At 38.4% G+C, this 19,351-nt stretch overlaps 1 protein-coding gene and 1 pseudogene across 8 annotated transcripts in view; both read right to left on the bottom strand.

Moving 5' to 3' along the window:
- BCAS3 (BCAS3 microtubule associated cell migration factor) overlaps positions 1–19,351 on the bottom strand; it is a 722,154-nt gene that overhangs the window by 525,664 nt on the left and 177,139 nt on the right. The window lies entirely within an intron of this gene.
- The window catches only part of LOC111537692, a 17,899-nt pseudogene continuing 13,433 nt past the window's right edge, over positions 14,886–19,351 (bottom strand).

Below are 19,351 nucleotides of genomic sequence, written 5' to 3'. Positions count from 1 at the left end.
GAGAAGAGAAGAGAAGAGAAGAGAAGAGAAGAGAAGAGAAGAGAAGATGACATGATTATACCAACAGATACAGAAAATAATCTAATAAACTTCAAAGCCTATTCATGATAAGAACATTTCCTTAATATGATAAAGGGTACCAACCTTAAAACTAATGAACAAAAACTAGCAAACACCCATAAAATATGAAAAAGTTTGACCCTAAAATCAGGATGTAGGAAAAAATGCTATTTATCATAACTTCCATTCAACACAGAATGGAAGTTCTTATGTATAAGCCAAGAAAAGTAATTATTACAAGGAAGAAATAAAGCTGTCATTGTTTGCTAAAAACTTGATTGTATAAAAGCAAAAAACACCAATCTGTACATAGAAATATATATCATCTGTGCACATACACCCAGAGGCCAATTCACAATAAAGTCCAACTGTTAGAATATATGGATTTACCAAGGTCACTAGATAAAAGCATAATATACAAACATCAGGTATACTTTTATAAATTGAGAACAATTAGTAAAAAATATTTTAAAATCATATAAAATGACATTAAATATCAAAACCATTGACTATCTTGGAACAAATCTAAGGAAAGATTCATAATATATTTACACAAGAAAGAATAAAATGGTTTTTAAAAAACCTATGTAGGCCGGGCATGATGGCTCACACCTGTAACCCCAGCACCTTAGGAGGCCAAGGCGGGTAGATCACTTGAGGTCAGGAGTTTCAGACCAGCCTGGCCAACACAGTGACACCCCATCTCTACTAGAAATACAAAAATTATCCAGGCATGGTGGCAAGCACCTGTAATCCCAGCTACTTGGGAGGCTGAAGCAGGAGAATTGCTTGAACCTGGGAGGCGGAGTTGCAGTGAGCCAAGAATGTGCCACTGCACTCCAGCCTGGGCGACAGAGTGAAATTGTCTCAAAAACAAAAACAAAAACACCTATGTAAAAGAAAATAACACAGCCTAAAAGACTCTCTAAATTGATAGTTTAAAACCTCATCAAAAATACACCAGAAATGAGATCTCATTCTAGAATGTATATGGAAATGCATTCCACATAATAAGACTTATTGTAAAGGTACAATAAAGAAAAAACTGTGTTTTAGACAGAGGGACAGATAGAGAAATCAATGTTTCAACTAAAGAAAGTTTTTAAAAAGGAGCTAGTTAAATTCAATAAAAGGAAATAAAGGAATAAGGAATAAGGAAATAAAAATGCAATATGAATTCGATAAAATAAGATGAGTAAGCAGCGGGGGAAATCAATAAGACAAAAACGTTGCTATTTTTAAAGATAATAGAATCAATAACTCTAGTCAAAGTGTTCAAAAAAGTAATAAGGAACAAACAAATAATATAATGAAGGAAATAGGAAATATTCTGATGACACAGACAAATGCCTTAAAATGTAGAGTGCCAAAACCAATCTACACATAAAGATAATTTGAATAGCCCACGATCTAAAAAGAAATTGAATTCGTAACTTCTTGCAAAGAAAATCCTTAAAAATGCCTTCATCTATAATCTCTATCAATTATTCAAACAAAAAATTATACCTATCATACACAAACTCTTTCATAAGGTAGAACAGTCACTTTCCAACCTATTTTACAATGTCAGTAGCACATATCCAAAAACTAAATAAATATATTGCAAGAAAATAAAACATATGCTTGTATATCTATATGTCTCATAAATATACACCCAAAACTCATTAAGAAAATATTAGCAAATAGCTGGGCACTCATGCCTATAATCTCAGCACTTTGGAAGGCCAAGGTGGGTGGATCACCTGAGGTCAGGAGTTCAAGACCAGCCTGACCAACATGGAGAAACCCTGTTTCTACTAAAAATACAAAAATTAGCCAGGGGTGGTGGTGCATGCCTGTAATCCCAGCTACTCGGGAGGCTGAGACAGGAGAATCACTTGAAACTGGGAGGCAGAGGTTGTGGTGAGCCAAGATTGCATCATTGCACTCCAGCCTGGGTAACAAGAGCAAAACTCTATCTCAAAAAAAAAAAAAAAAAATTAGCAAATAAAATCCAGCAATACAAAACCAGTTGAACTTTATTGCAGGAATGAAAGGCTGGTTTACTACAGAATATCTATTAATGTAATTCACCATATTCATAGAAAAAAGGGGGGAAACCACTATGATTATTACATTAGAAAGATGCAGTATGGCATTTTTAGGAATAAAAATGCAATACCCTTTTCAAGAGAAAAACACTCAACAAACCATAATTAGAATTTCTTCTACCTTATAAAGTGCATCTATAAAAAAATCTACAGCTATAAGAATAAACACCTTCCCCATAAGGTCAAGAATGAGGCAAAATTGTCTGCTTTTATCACTCCTACTCAACATTGTATAAGAAATCTTACCCAGTGCAGTAAGTACAGATAAATAAATCTAAAGCATCCAGATTGTCAAGGTAGAAATAAAACCATCACAGATAACATAATCTATTTACAGATAGCATTATCTACATAAAAAAATCCCAAAGAATCTCTTTAAAAAGCTACTAGAACTTTACCAAGGTTGCAGAATTCAAGGTCTACATATACAATCATATTTGTATAGAAATGAACAATTTGAAACTGAAAGTATTTGCAATCACATGAAAATATGAAATAATTCTATGTAAGTATAACAAAATACACACAAGATTTGTATACTAAAAACTATAGCATGCAGATAAAATAAATCAAAGACCTAAATAAATAATAGTAAATACCATGTTCTTGGATTGGGAGTTACAATATTCTTAAGATGGCAAGTCTCCCCAAACTGATCTATATATTTAATACTCACAATCAAAATCCTACCAGGCCTTTTTAAAGACAATGACAAGCTAACTTTAAAATCTTTATGCAAATTAATATGATTCTTACATACGAGCATACCTAATTTATTGCACTTCACTTTACTGTGCTTTACTGATGTTGCATTTTTTTTTTTTTTTTTTTTTTAACAAATTGAAGGTTTGCGCGAACCCTGTGTCAAGCAAGTCTACTGAAGCTGTTTTTACAATACCACGTGCTCAACTGGTATCTCTCCATCACATTTTGGTAATTCTCATAGTACTTCAAACTCTTTCATTTATTGTTATATCTGTTAGAATGATCTGTGATCAGTGATCTTTGATGTTACTATTGTAATTGTTTTGGGGCACCACAAACTGGACCCATAGAAGATGGTAAATTTAATCAATAAATGAGTGTGTTCTGAAGGCTCCACCTACCAGCTGTTCTCCTATACTCTCTCCCTCTCCTCAGGCCTCCTTCATCACTGAGACACAGCAATATTGAAAGTAGACCAATTAATAATCCTACAATAGCCTCTAAGTGTTCATTTGAAATAAAGAGTTGCACATCTCTCATTTCAAATCAAAGGCTAGAAATGATTAAGCTTAGCAAGGAAGACGTACTGAAAGCTGATACAGGCAGAAAACCAGACCTCTTATACCACATAACCAAGTCATGAACACAAAGAAAAAGTTCTTGAAAAAATTTAAAGTGCTACTCCAGTGAACACATGAATGAGAAGAAAGTGAAACAGGCTTATTGCCGATATGGAGAAAATTTTAGTGGTTTAGACGGAAGATTAAACTAAACACAACATTCCCTTAAGCCAAAGCCTAATCCAGAGCAAGGCCCTAATACTACCCACTGCAGCGGTTAAATGACTTAGCTGGATTCCTACCCCATTTTTGTTGGCCAATGCAATGCCTATGTGATATGGCTAAATTCCTAGTCAGCTTTAACTCCATTTATTTTTAGGATACAGGATGTCAGTGGTCAGAAGTTTCTTCTTAGGTCTAAACCAGCTAAAGCTGATGAAATCCACAATGGCAGCTTACTCGACCTCTGAAGAACCTCTAGCTTCATTATAATCCAATTTCCATGCTAAGTGACACTCCCATCAGCACCATGACAGTTGACAATCACCGTGACAGTGACCAGAAGAGACCAGGAAAGCATAGGAAAGAGGTGGCTCCTTGATTCCAGGAAAATCTCCATCCCTTTCCAAGAAAAACATATTCCTCTCCTGGCTCTTAATGCCCAAACCCTTCATTAAAGATGCCCTATATCTGTAATTTCCAGGTTTCTCAGGAGCTGAGAAGTTAAGCTAAGTTCCCACTTCTCCAATTCCAAGACTACTGAATAGAGCCTGCACTGCCTGCCACTCATTTTCAGTCTGGTGTGTTGGTTTCATGACACTGAACAGGAAAGAGCCCCGCAAGGGGTAACCAGGACTCTCCATCAGCAAAAAGATTATGATTCACTGAAGTATCAGATCATCAGCATTTTTTAGTAATGAAGTATTTTTTAATCAAGGTATGTACATTGATTTTTTTTTTTTTTTGGACATAATGCCATTACACACTTAAGAGACTACAGTATAGTGTAAACATATCTTTTTTGGTTTCGTTTCTGTTTTAGATACAGAGCTTCACTCTGTCACCTGAAATGGAATTCACTGTAGCCTCTGATTCCTGATCTCAAGCAATCCTCTGGTCTCTGCATCCTGAGGAGCTGGGGCTACAGGCACGCACCACCACATTCAGCTAATCTTTTTATTTGGTTTTATTTTTTTAGACAGTGTCTTGCTTTGTTGCCCAAGTTGGTCTTAAACTCCTGGCTTCAAGCAAGCCTCCCACCTTACCTCCCCAAAGTGCTGGGATTACAGGAATATGCCACTGAGCCTAACCAGACATAACTTTTATATGCACTAGGAAACCAAAAAATTCATGTGACTTGCTTTATTATGGAATCTGCTTTATCGCGGTCATCTTGAACTGAACCTATATTATATAATATCTCTGAGGTATAGATGTATACAAATGATATACATGTATAAGATGTATAAAGCTACAATAATCAGGATAGTATGGTACTGGTATAGGCATACACAAATATTTCAAGGAAACAGAATAGTGAGTCGAGAAATAAACTCACATTTGATTTTCATCAAAGGTACAATATAACTAAATGATAAAAAGATCGTTTTTGGAACAAATGGTGTCAAAAGAACCAGATTTCTATATTTAAAAAAATCAAACTGCTCCAAAAACAAACTCAAAATGGATCATAAGTCTAAAAATATAATAGCAAAAACTAAGCGTCAAGGACAAACTACAGGAGAAAAATCTTTGTAACCCGTTTCTTAAACAGAAAAAAGAATGCATGAAAATAGATGTAATTGACAAAACACAATTTATCAAAATGTGAAACTTTTACTCTTTAACAGACAGAAATTAAAAAGGAAAAAGCAAGTGCCATATTATGAGAAAATATATGCAAAACATGTATCTGAGAAAGGGTTTGTGTCCAAAATATTTTTTAAATTCTGCATGCACCTGTAGTCTCAGCTACTAGGAAGGCTGAGGCAGAAGCAATTTGAGGATGCAGTGAGCTCTGATCATACCACTACACTCTAGCGTGGGCAACAGAGTAAGACCCTGTCTCGAAAAAAAAAAAAGAAAAGAAAATCTTATGACTCAACAGTGATGATGCATGCAACACATTTTTTTTTTTACCACCTCTATGCACAGAAACTAGAAAACATAGGAAAAATGGATAAATTTCTAGAAACATAACAACCTCCCAAAATTGAATCAGGAAGAAATTAAAACCTGAACGCACCAATAATGAATTCCGAAATTTAATTGGTCATTTTTTAAAACCTATCAATGAGAAAAAGCCCTGGATCAAATGAATTCACAGCCAAATTTTACCAGATGTACAAAGAAAAGCTGGTACCAATCCTACTGAAATTATTATAAAAAGTCGAGCATGAGGGACTCCCCCTAACTCATTCTATGAAGCCAGTCTCATTCTGTTTTTTTGTTTTGTTTTGTTTTGTTTTTTTGTTTGTTTGTTTTTTGAGACAGAGTCTTGCTGTCTCCCAGGCTGGAGTGCAGTGGCACAATCTTGGCTCACTGCAAGCTCCGCCTCCTGGGTTCACACCACTCTCCTGCCTCAGCCTCCCGAGTAGCTGGGACTACAGGTGCTCACCACCACGCCCAGCTAATTTTTTGTATTTTTAGTAGAGACAGGGTTTCACCATGTTAGCCAGGATGGTCTCAATCTTCTGACCTCGTGATCCGCCTGCCTTGGCCTCCCAAAGTGCTGGGATTACAGGTGTAAGCCACCATGCCCAGCCGAAGCCAGCCTCATTCTGATACCAAAACCTGGCAGAGACATTAACAAATAAAGAAAACTTCAGGCAAATATCCCTAATGAACACAGATGCAAGCTCCTCAACAAAATACTAGCAAATCAAATCCAGCAGCACATAGAAAAGCTAATCCACCATGATCAAGTAAGCTTTATTCCTGGGATGCAAGTTTGATTCAACATATGCAAAACAATAAATGTGATTCATCACATAAGCAGAACTAAAAACAAAAAAAATGATCATCTCAATGGATGCAGAATATACTTTCAATAAAATTCAATATTCCTTCATGTTAAAAACCTTCAACAGGCCGGGCGCGGTGGCTCAAGCCTGTAATCCCAGCACTTTGGGAGGCCGAGACGGGCGGATCACGAGGTCAGGAGATCGAGACCATCCTGGCTAACACGGTGAAACCCCGTCTCTACTAAAAAAATACAAGAAACTAGCCGGGCGAGGTGGCGGGCGCCTGTAGTCCCAGCTACTCTGGGAGGCTGAGGCAGGAGAATGGCGTAAACCCGGGAGGCGGAGCTTGCAGTGAGCTGAGATCCGGCCACTGCACTCCAGCCTGGGCCACAGAGCCAGACTCCGTCTCAAAAAAAAAAAAAAAAAAAAAAACCTTCAACAAACTAGATATTGAAGGAACATACCTCAAAATAATAAGAGCCATCTATGGCAAACCCACAGCCAACATGATACCGAACAGGCAAAAACTGGAAACATTCCCCCTGAGAACCGAAACAAGACAAAGACGCCTACTCTCCAATCCTATTCAACACAGTTCTGGAAGTCCCAGCCAGAGCAATCAGGCAAGAGAAAGAAATAAAAGGCATCCAAATAGTAAGACAGGAAGTTAAACTATCTCTAGTCGCAGATGATATGATTCAATACCTAGAAAACTCTCAGTCTCTGTCCAAAGGCTCTTAGATTTGTAAAACAACTCCAGCAAGGTTTCAGGATATAAAAATCAATAGCATGTCTATACACTGATAATATCCCAGCTGAGAGCCAAATCAAGAAAGTAATCTCATTCACAATAGCCATAAAAGGAATACAATACCTAGGAATACTGCTAACCAGAAAGGTAAAAGACCTCTAAAATGAGAATTATAAAATGCTGCTGAAAAAAGTCAGAGATGACACAAGCAAATAGAAAAACATTCCATGCTCAGACTCAATATCATTAAAATGTCCATACTACCCAAAGCAACTTACAGTTTCAATGCTATTCCTATCAAACTACCAATGGCATTTTTCACAGAATTAGAAAAAAAAAGTATTCTAAAATTCGTATGAGACCAAAAAAGAGCCTGAATAGTAAAAGCAATCCTAGGCAAAAAGAACACAGCTGGAGGCATTACACTACTTGACTTCAACTATACTACAAGGCTACAGTAAGCAAAATAGCATGGTACTGATACAAAAACAGACACATAGACCAATGGAATAGGTTGGAGAACCTAGAAATAAAGCCACACACCTACAACCATCTAATATTTGACAAAGTTGACAATAACAAGCAATAGGGAAAAAATTCCCTATTCAATAAATGGTGGTGGGATTACTGGCAAACCATATGCAGAAGACTGAAACTGGGCTCTGTATACAAAAATCTTTCCACCATATACAAAAATCAACTCAAGGTGGATTAAAGACTGAAATGTAAAACATAATGCTATAAAAACTCTAGGGAAAAAAAACCTAGGAAATACTATTCTGGACACAAGCCCTGGCAAAGATTTTATGAGGAAGACTCCAAAAGCAATCCCAACAATTGCAACTAAAATTGACAAGTGGTACTTAATTAAAGAGCTTTGGCACAGCACAAGAAACTATCAACAGCAAACAGATAACCTACAGAAGGACAGAAAAATATCTGTGAACTATGCATCTGACAAAGGTCTACTATACGGAATCTATAAGTCAACAAGCAAGAAACAACCCCATTTAAAAAATGGGCAAAGGACATGAACAGACACTTCTCAATAGAAGACATCCACATGGCCAACAAGTATATGAAAAATATGCTCAACATCACTAATCATTAGAGAGGTGCAAATCAAAACCACAATCAGATGCCTTCTCACATCAGTCAGAATGGCTATTAAAAAGCCAAAAAATAATAGATGCTGGTGAGGCTGTGGAGAAACGGTAATGCTTATACACCGCTGGTGGGAATGTAAATTAGTTCAGCCACTGTGGAAAGCAGTTTGGAGATTTCCCAAGAACTCAGAATTACCATTCGACACAGGACAATCCCATTATTGGATACATATCCAAAAGAATATCAATCATTCTACCATAAAGACACATGCATTCGTATGTTCTTCGCAGCACTAGTCACAGTATCAAATTCATGGAATCAACCTATATGCCCATCAACAGAGGACTGAATTTTTAAAATGTGGCACATAGGCCGGACGTGGTGGCTCATGTTTGTAATCCCAGCACTTTGGGAGGCCAAGGCAGGTGGATCACCTGAGGTCAGGAGTTTGAGACCAGCCTGGCCAATATGGTGAAATCCTGTCTCTACTATAAATACAAAAATTAGTTGGGCGTGGTCGTGCACACCTGTAATCCCAGCTACTCAGGAGGCTGAGGAAGGAGAATTGCTTGAACCTGGGAGGTGGAGGGTGCAGTGAGCTGAGATCGCACCACTGCATTCCAGTCTGCGTGACGGGAGCAAGACTCTATCTCAAAAAAAAAAAAAAAAAAAAAAAAAATGGTACATATACACCACAGAATACTATGCAGCACAAAAAAAAGAACAAAATCATGTTCTTTGCAGCAACATGAATGCAACTGGAGGCCATTATCCTAAGTGAATTAATGCAGGAACCGAAAACCAAATACAGAATGCTCTCACTTATAAGTGGGAGCTAAACAATGAATACACATGGACACAAAGAAGGGGACAAAAGACACGGGGGCCTACTTGAAGGAGGAGGGTGGAAGTAGGGTGAGGATCAAAAAACTACCCATCGGGTACTATGGTCAGTACCTGGGTGACAAAATAATCTGTACACCTAACTCCAGTGACACACAATTTGCTCATGTAACAAACCTGAACACGTACCCCCAGAACCTAAAATAAAAGTTGGAAAAAAATTCTTTATCAAGTTTTTCCTGCTAACTCTCTTGCACATATTAAGTCATATTTTCATTTTCTGTATCAATGCTGTTTCAATGTTTAATTTCAATGTTAGCATTAAAATTAATGTTATAACATTATAATGTGGGCTAAGCTTACATTAGCTCTAAAATAAATTTCATGCATGAAAAATAAAAAATAAAGGTGGTCATAATAAATAAAATGGCCATAATTCTATAACTGTTGTAGAAGCAAAAAGCATACAATTTTTAATGGCCATAATATGTTTAAAGATACTTGATTAAAGAAGATATGCAGATAGCAAGTAAGTACATGAAAAGATGTTCACCATATTTAATTATCAGGGAAATGCAAGTTGAAACCACTAACATACCACTACATCCAATAGAATAACTAAAATTTTTAAAACTAGTAGTACAAAGTTATGGCAAGAATGCAAACTTAATGAAGCTCTCACACATTACTGCTGGAGATGCAAAATGGTACAGTCACTCTGAAAAATAGTTTACCAGTTTGTAAAAAAATTAAACCTACATTTTCCATATGTCACAACTAGGTATTTTATTATCCATAATAAAAAGCCTAGAAACAATTAAATGTCCATCAATAGGTGAATGGACAGTTATATATTAATGCAATGAAAACTATTCAGCATTTAAAAAGAACAAACTATCTATAAAACAACAAAAATGAATCTCAATACCATGATTGTGGGGGTAGGGAGGCTAGATATAAAAGTCTACACACTATATGAGTCCCTCCTATGAAAAGTTAAAAAAAAAAAAAAACAACCACAACTATAATAATAGGAAGCAAATCAGTGTTGCAAGAGAGAGGGAAAGAAGGAAGGTATAGGGCACAAAGTGGCATGAGAAACTTTTGGGGTGACAAAAATGTTAGTGTATCATTATGATGATGGTAGTTACACAAATGCATACAATTGGAACAGCTGCAGGTGGGAGAGAATCTTATATAAGCCTGAACTTCAATCTGTAAAATTGACACGAAGCAAAAATTATTTATGTTCCCTACAAATTAATCCAGTCCTCTGCTGATAAGGAATGAGTTAATAATGAATGAAATCTAACATTTTGCCTGACCAACTAGAAGGGGAAAAAAAGCAGCCTGTCGCCTTCAATTAGAAGCTCATTATGGCTACAACACACTAGATACTGGAATTCTGATCACTTCACTGGCATCATCCATACAATGTCACAACTGAGATTCTTCCTGCAACAAGCCTTCATTAGAAACAGACAAAACAAATGTTATGAAAGCTCACTTTATAGATAACCGAACAAAATTTGTCAGAACTAGAAATTATTTATATATGAGAAAAACCCTTCATTCAACAACTAATAGGAAAAGATAATTCTTTGAAATAAGGGTCTTCACAAATTCACACATTCACAAAGGAGTCAGCACGTTTCCTGCCAATAACACAGTTGTGTGCACGTCCGACATATTCTTTTGTTCTCCTGTTTTCTCTTTTGAAAAGCCTTGACCGTTTCCATGGAACACAGCAAGACAATCTTAATTTTCCTCATGGACAGGCTGATGAGAGTGCTTTCCATAAAATAATCAGTATGCATGCCCCATAAGGTGTTACACTAAAATAGACAGACATGAAATAAGCTTTTATTTTCTATCGTACAAGCCAAAAATGGTATAGAAAACAGTGCCACAAGAAAGTTTTGCACAGAATACAGTTTTCATGTGACTTCTACAGAGCTCTAATGGATTATTTTCAAAAGTTTGCGTTTGACATTTAAACACGGAGCTATGACTTTAAAGACAAACCTAATAGCATAAAGGGGGGGAAGTTCCTAGAAGAAATTTTTAGAGCCAAGTTTAGAATGCAACTGAATCTACTGTAAGCAAATATCAGAGGCTGTAGGAAAGGCAGGAAGGATGCAATTTTTATTACTAAATGTTTCTTTAAAAATCTGTAATTTGTGCCCAGGATCCCATATATACATATAAAAATGAATAGTAAAGGCATTTTACACTATTCATGATAAATGTAAAATAGAAATGAGTGCAAATTCTCTTTAACTGACCTTTTCTTTATCTAAGTAACTTGTTTTATTATTGAGCATGTGTGTTGAAATTTTTTTTTTTTATCAGAACAATCTGTTACCTACTATACATTTGACCCATACCCATAAAGGAAATTATTAAGATTTTATTAGGGAGGAAAAAGTCCTCATTTTTATATATTACAACAGCCAAAGGTATGGAATTTACACAGTGAATTCATTGTAGTGAAGAGGGTTAATTAAAACTTTTTAAAGAACAAATTTCAAAAAATGCTTTCTTTATTGAAAATTAAAAGGTTAAGTAATTATGAACTATAAAAATATTTAAACTAGATTTCTCAAAAGGAAAAATATTACAAACATGGAAGACAAAAATCAACAAGAAATCACTAAACATTTTCTCTAAATGAATCTATAATTTTTCTAAAAATTTTTTGGAGACAGTCTTGCTCTATCGCCCAGGCTGGATGCAGTGGCTCGATCTTGGCTCACTGCTACCTCTGCCTCCCAGGTTCAAGTGATTCTTATGCCTCAGCCTCCCGTGTAGCTGGAACCACAGATGCATGCCACCACACCTGAAAATAATGTTTTCTATTTTCAGTAGAGACAAGGTTTCACAATGTTGGCCAGGCTAGTCTCGAACTACTGGCCTCACGTAATCCACCTGCCTAGGTCCCCAAAAGTGCTGGGAATACAGGCATGAGCCACTGCACCCAGCCTCTATCTATAATTTTGGAATGCGCAGGACAAACCAAAATAATTATATTTAGCTACAACTTTTTTGGATTTTCATATCATATGTCTTAAATTCAGGCCCTAATTCTGAAAACCTATAAACCTATTCTCCACACAATTTCTTACTCCTTCTCCCATTAATAAAAAACCAGGAGGTTGAGTCTTCATTATAATTTATATAATCAAATATTGAGTCATAGGCATTTGCTTTAAAAGGCAATGGAAAAGATGGTAGTTGTTGCAAACATCATCATTAAGTAATCATCCCAGGAGAACCAGAAGTATTTTCAGCTGACCTCGGGTATGGCCTTCCTGATGGCCTTCTTTTAACAAAGTAAATAAGCAGAAATACTTCATGAAAGAGATTCTATAAATGCATGATTAGCCACAAAGAAAACAAAACAGCCCAAGCCACAGCGGCTCACACCTGTAATCCCAGCACTGTAGGAGGCCAAGGCAGGCGGGATCGCTTGAGCTCAGGAGTTCAAGACCAGCCTTGGCAACATGGTGACACCCTGTATATAAAAAAAATACAAAAAGTAGCTAGGCATAGTGGTATGCACCTGTGGTCCCAGCTACTTTGGGGGCTGAAGTGGGAGGATCACTTGAGGCCAGGGGGTTGAGGCTGCAGTGAGCAGTGATTGTGCCACTGCACTCCAGGCTGGGTGACAAAGTGAGACCCTGTCTCAAAGGAAAAAAAGAAAGAAAATACAAAACCACTAACAGATACCACTAGCCATCTATCAAAACTGAAAAAAATTTTAACATAGTGACAACAAATGCTGGAAAAGATAAAGATAAATGAGATCACTCACACATTGCTGGTGGGAATATAAAATGGAACAGTTGCCTGGACAACAGTTTAGCAGTTTCTTATGAAACTATACATGCAACTAGCACACGAACCACCAGAGTAAAAAGGTAGGAAGATTAAAAAAAAAACTCTCTGAGCACAGTGGCTCACGCCTGTAATCCCAGCATTTTGGGAAGCCAAGGTGGCTGGATCACGAGATCAGGAGTTCGAGACCAACCTGACCAACATGGTGAAACCCTGTCTCTACTAAAAATACAAAAATTAGCCAGGCATGGTGGTGCGCATCTGTAATCCCAGCTACTCAGCAGGCTGAGGCAGAACAATCACTTGAACCTGGGAGGCGGAGACTGCAGTGAGCCGAGATCACATCACTGCACTCCAGCCTGGGCAACAGAGCAAGACTACACACACACACACACGCACACGCAAACTCACTGAAAATAAATAAGAATAATAAGAATAATACTCCATCTTATGAATATACCACAGTTTGTTAATCCATTCATCTACTGAAGGGCAACTTGCTGCCAGGTTTTGGCAATTATAAATAAAGCTGCTATACACATTCATGTGCAGGCTGTGTGGACATAAATTTTCAACTTAATGTCTCCACAGTTTCATCATAGAGTTAGAATCATACAGTATGATTATCAGATTGACTTCTTTTACAGAGGAATATGCATTCAAGGTTCCTCCATGTCTTTTCATGGCTTGATACCTCATTTCTTTTTAGCACTGAATGACATTCCACTCACAGGATGTACCAATGTTTACTCATTTGCATGGTGAAGGACATCTTGGTTGTATTCAAGTTCTGGCCGTTATGAATAAAGTTGCTATACGCATCTTTGTGCAGGTTTTTGTGAGGACATAAGTTTCAACTCATTGGAGTAAATACCAAGCAGGGCAACTGGTTAATCTTATAGTATGAGGATGTTTAGTTTTGTAAGAAACTGCCAAATTGTATTTGAAAGTAGCTGTACAATTTTGCAGTCCCACTAGCAATAAATGAGCATTTCTGTTATTCCACATCTTCTCAGCATTTGGTATTGTCAATGTTAGAGCTTTTAGCCCTTTAAAACTGTGGTATCCAACTGTTATTTTTATGCAATTCCCCAATCACATACATTATTGAGCATCTTTCATAGGCTTATTTGCCATGTGTATCTTCTTTGGTCAGGTTTTTGCTCTATTTTTCTTTCATAATTGAGATTTTATTGGTTGAGGATCAGTACATTTTAATTTGTACACAATTCTTAACATACATAACAAATATCTAAAAAGCCATGTATTGTAATTCTTTTTTAAAGTTATTCCAGTGACTTTCCAGCTTAAATTTGGAAGCAAATTTTCCTTAAGAGGCTATCAAGTACCAGTATCTTCACAATTTGATAAGCTGTTACATACATCCCACCAATTCACAACTGAATAGCATGTACACTACATATTCAAATTTTTAATCTTTCACAGGACAGTAACAAAGTTATTAGGAAAATAGGACAACCACAACCAAAGGTGTTACAGAGTGGACACAATTTTGACAGGGAGAGCCATAATCAAAGAGTGGTTTTCTTTAGGAAACAATTCTACTAAAAAACAACATGGGAATAGAAGTAATTTAAAATGTTCAAGACATTAAATGCAGGACTGACTCCATATTGCCATTTAATATGCTTTGTATTATAGGATATGAAAACTAACCCCTGTCTATGGAATGTTAAGCTGACCCCTGAGACAGTCAAAGCTTCCCAGAATTCAATATCCCACACTATTTTCTGGTTGTACCAAAAAATAAACAACCAGCAAATGATTTCACCTCTCAAAAAAAAGCATTGACACTTAAAAAAATGGGATGAGGTGAGATTCTCTCCTTCTTAAAAATGTTTCTAGAGCTACTAAGAAAACTTGCATTTACAAAATAGTTGATAAGAATATTCCTCTGGATTGTACAAGAAGGGAGACAGGGACCACTGATAAGACATGGTATATGGTATTAATCAGACTTGGCTTCTTTTTCTCCTGCTTCATCAGAGGCTGGACTCCCCCTTAAGTTTTCATTTCCCCCTTTTCTGCAGGTAAATCTTCTTTAGTTTCTCTCAGCCTGTTTTCCTTTTGCTCCCCTTTTCCCTTTTGTTTGCACTTTTTTGTTTGAAGCTTTAACCTAAGGTTTGGGTAGAAATTAATCACCCCGTGAAGAACATGTAGAGCTTTATAGATGGTGGTTTCAGTGCTTTGCTGCTGCCTTTTTCGGCTTCGCTTCCACTTTTGCAGGAGCAAGTTTAGCTGACAACCGCGCCTATCTCCTCTTGGCCTCTTCCTTGGCAGCCCCTTCGGCGGAGCTGACCTTCCTTTGGGCATCCTGGCGGCGGGGAGGGCGCGTGCCGAGTACCTGTGGACTGCAGCCTGCCGAAAGCCTTGGCGAAGCTGGGCTGCCTGGCCGCTGCCACTCCTCCTGCAGCCCGAGCTGAGACCCTTCTGCTCATTTTTTAATACGATTGCTCATTTTCTTACTGTTCAGTTTTAAGAGTTCTTTAGTTCTTTAGTCAGAGTTGTCTTTCACCAATATTTCCTAACCATCTGCAGCCCATCTTCTCACTCTCTTAAAATAATCTTTCACAGAGCAAAAGTTTTTAATTTTAATAAAGCCCAACTTACTGATTTTTTTCATTTATGATTGTGCTTTCAGGGTTATACTTAAGAGGTCATCTCCAAAACTCAAGGTCACCTAGATTTTCTACGTTATCTTCTAGGAGCATTGTTACAAACTTTAGAATTACTTAGTACATATCCACAAAATAACTTGCTTGTATTTTTATAGGAATTGCACTGAATGCATAGATCAACTTAGGAAAAGATGACATTTATTTTTTTATTTCATGTATCAGTATTTTGTTGTTTTACTCTTATAGATCTTTTGCTTGTTTTACACTTAAGTATTCCATTCTTTGTTGCTAGTAAAAATATTATTCAGCAATAAAAAGAAATGAGCCATCAAGTCAGAAAAAGAAATGAGGGGACCCTGAATGCATATCGCTAAGTAAAAGAAGCCTGTCAAAAAAGGTCTAAAATCGGCCAGGCGCAGTGGCTTATGATTCTAAACCCAGCACTTTGGGAGGCCGAGGCAGGCAGATCACCTGAGGTCAGGAGTTCGAGACCAGCCTGACCAATATGATGAAACCCTGTCTCTACTAAAAATACAAAAATTAGCTGGGTGTGGTGGCAGGTGCCTGTAATCCCAGCTTCTCAGGAGGCTGGGACAGACGAATCACTTTAATCGGGGAGGCGGAGGTTGCAGCAAGCCGAGATGATGCCATTGCACTCCAGCCTGGGCAACAAGAGCAAAAACTCCATCCCCAAAAAAAAAAAAAATCAGTGGTGCCAGCAGCTAGGGGGAGGGAAAAAAGAATGAACAAGCAGAGTACAGGGGATTCTCAGGACAGGGGAACTATCTTTATGATACTGTAATAATGGGTACATAGCACCATACATTTCTCAAATGCCACACAATGTATAATTCAATGGGTGAAACTTAATATAAACTATGGATATTAGTTGTATCAATATCAGCACATCAACTGAAACAAATGTACTAGACACACTAATTTAATGTGTTACTGATGGGAGAAAGTGGATGTATCAAAGAATAAGGGAGTCCAGGCACCAAGTGCAGTGGGTTCCGTCTCTAATCCCAGCACTTTTGGAGGCCAAGGTGAGACAACTGCTTGAGCCCAGAAGTTCAAGACCATCCTGGGCAATGTAGCAAGACCACATCTCTACAAAAGTAAAAAATCAGCGTGGCATGGTAGCACGCCTGTAGTCCCAGCTACTTGGGAGGTTGAGGTAAAAGGATCACTTCAGCCCAGGAGTTCAAGACGGCAATTAGCTACGATTGTGACACTGTACTCCAGTGACACAGTGAGAGCTGGTCAAGAAGAAAGAAGAAAGGAGGAACAGGAGAAGGAAAAAGAAGAAGAAAGAACACTGTACTTTTCACTCAATTCTTCCATACACCTAAAACTGCCCAATAAAAGTCTACTAATTTTAAAAATAATAAAAAACAAAATTTCATAAACATTTCCTTTCTTCCTTCCCAATCTGTGTGGCTTTTATTTCCCTTTCTTCTCTTATTGCACTAGCTAGGACTTCCACTAGGAAGTGAGAGGGGACATCCTCGCCTTGTTCTTGATCTTAGCAGGAAAGCATAGTTTGTAACCCTAAGTATGATGTTAGTTACATATTTTCTGTAGATATTCTTTATCAAATTGAGGAAGTTCCCTACTATTCTTTGTTTGCTGAGAGTTTGCATCATGAAAGGGTGTTGAATTTTGTCAAAATCCAGCAAGTTATTTTTTGAGTGTTGACAAACTGATTCTAAAGCTTACGTGGAAAGGCCAAAGACTCAACATAGCCAACACAATATTGAAGGAGAAGAGATGAATTGAAAACTGATGCTGCCTGACATCCAAGACTTACTATAAAGATACAATAATCAAGACAGTGTGGTATTGGTGAAAGAATAGAGAAATATAAAGGAACAGAACAGGGAAACCAGAAATAGACCCACACAAATATAGGCAATGGATCACTGACAAAGAAGCAAAGGCAATCCAATGGAAACAGGAGAGTCTTTTCAACTGAAACAATTGTATTTTCACAAACAAAAACAAAACAAAAGGCATTAGGCCTTTGTGTGAGTCACATGACTACCAAACTGAGCAACTGCTGCAGGCAGTGTGATTATTCAACCCAAGGAGCACACTGGCCAGTTTGTCTTTGCCCAGCATGTGAGGCAGCAATAGCTAGTCATGTGATAAATAAATTAGTTACAAATAAATTTAATGTATGGAATAACATTTGTTTGAAAGAACTGCAAAAAGAAAATCAGTTCTTGCAAATGACTCACTGAATCCATACTACAACTACAACTTGAATCTTTGTTTGTTTGTTTGTTTCCTGAGACACAGTTTTACTCTTGCTGCCCAGGCTGGAGTGCAGTGGTGCGATCTTGGCTCACTGCAACCTCTGCCTCCCAGGTTCAAGTGATTCTCCTGCCTCAGCCTCATGAGTAGCTGGGATTACAAATGTGTGCCACCACACCCAGCTAATTTTTGAATTTTTAGTAATGACAGAGTTTCACCATGTTGGCCAGGCTGGTCTTGAACTCCTGACCTCAGGTGATCCACCTGCCTTGGCCTCCCAAAGTGCTGGGATTACAAGCATAAGCCACCGTGCCCGGCCTGATATTTGTTAAAAACCAGTACTATGCACCACTTGCTGTTGAACCTCAGCTACAAGTTAGAATAATAGCTTCCCTTGAGAGAAAATCTCTTCATAAACTTTTTTTAATTTGGGGAGAAAAAACAAATCTTATTTTCTTCATAAGAATACAGAAAACAGGGTGGATTTCTTAAGATGGCCGAATAGGAACAGCTTCAGTCTCCATCTCCCAGCGCGAGCGACACAGAAGACCGGCGATTTCTGCATTTTCAACTGAGGTACTGGGGTCATCTCACTCGGGAGTGCCGGACAATCGGTGCTGGTCAGCTGCTGCAGCCCGACCAGCGAGAGCTGAAGCAGGGCGAGGCATCGCCTCACCTGGGAAGCGCGAGGGGGAAGGGAGTCCCTTTTCCTAGCCAGGGGAACTGAGACACACAACACCTGGAAAATCGGGTAACTCCCACTCCAATACTGCGCTGTAACACCGGCACACCGGAGATTGTATCCCACACCTGGCCGGGAGGGTCCCACGCCCACGGAGCCTCTCTCCTTGCTAACACAGCAGTCTGCGGCAATCTAACCGCAAGGCAGCAGCGAGGCTGGGGGAGGGGCGCCCGCCATCGCTGAGGCTTAAGTAGGTAACTAAAGCCGCTGGGAAGCTGGAACTGGGTGGAGCTCACAGCAGCTCAAGGAAACCTGCCTGTCTATGTAGACTGCGCCTCTGGGGACAGGGCTCAGCTAAAGGAGTAGAAGCCTGTGAAACGTGAACGACTCTGTCTGACAGCTTTGAAGAGAGCAGTGGATCTCCCAACAGGGAGGTTGAGATCTGAGAAGGGGCAGTCTGCCTGCTCAAGTGGGTCACTGACCCCTGAGTAGCCTAACTGGGAGACATCCCCCACTAGGGGCAGTCTGACACCCCACACCTCACAGGGTGGAGTACACCCCTGAGAGGAAGCTTCCAAAGCAAGAATCAGACAGGTGCACTCGCTGTAAAGCAATATTCTATCTTCTGCAACCTCTGCTGCTGATACCCAGGCAAACAGGGTCTGGAGTGGACCTCAAGCAATCTCCAACAGACCTATAGCTGAGGGTCCTGACAGTCAGAAGGAAACCTATCAAACAGGAAGGACACCTAAATCAAAACCCCATCAGTACGTCACCATCATCAAAGACCAGTGACAGATAAAACCACAAAGATGGGGAAAAAGCAGGGCAGAAAAGCTGGAAATTCAAAAAATAAGA

This window comes from Piliocolobus tephrosceles, chromosome 16 (assembly GCF_002776525.5).
Source record: "Piliocolobus tephrosceles isolate RC106 chromosome 16, ASM277652v3, whole genome shotgun sequence".
In the NCBI taxonomy this organism is placed as follows: Eukaryota; Metazoa; Chordata; class Mammalia; order Primates; family Cercopithecidae; genus Piliocolobus; species Piliocolobus tephrosceles.
The sequence above is the reverse complement of the archived record's forward strand: the minus strand, read 5'-3'. Positions and strand labels throughout refer to the sequence as shown.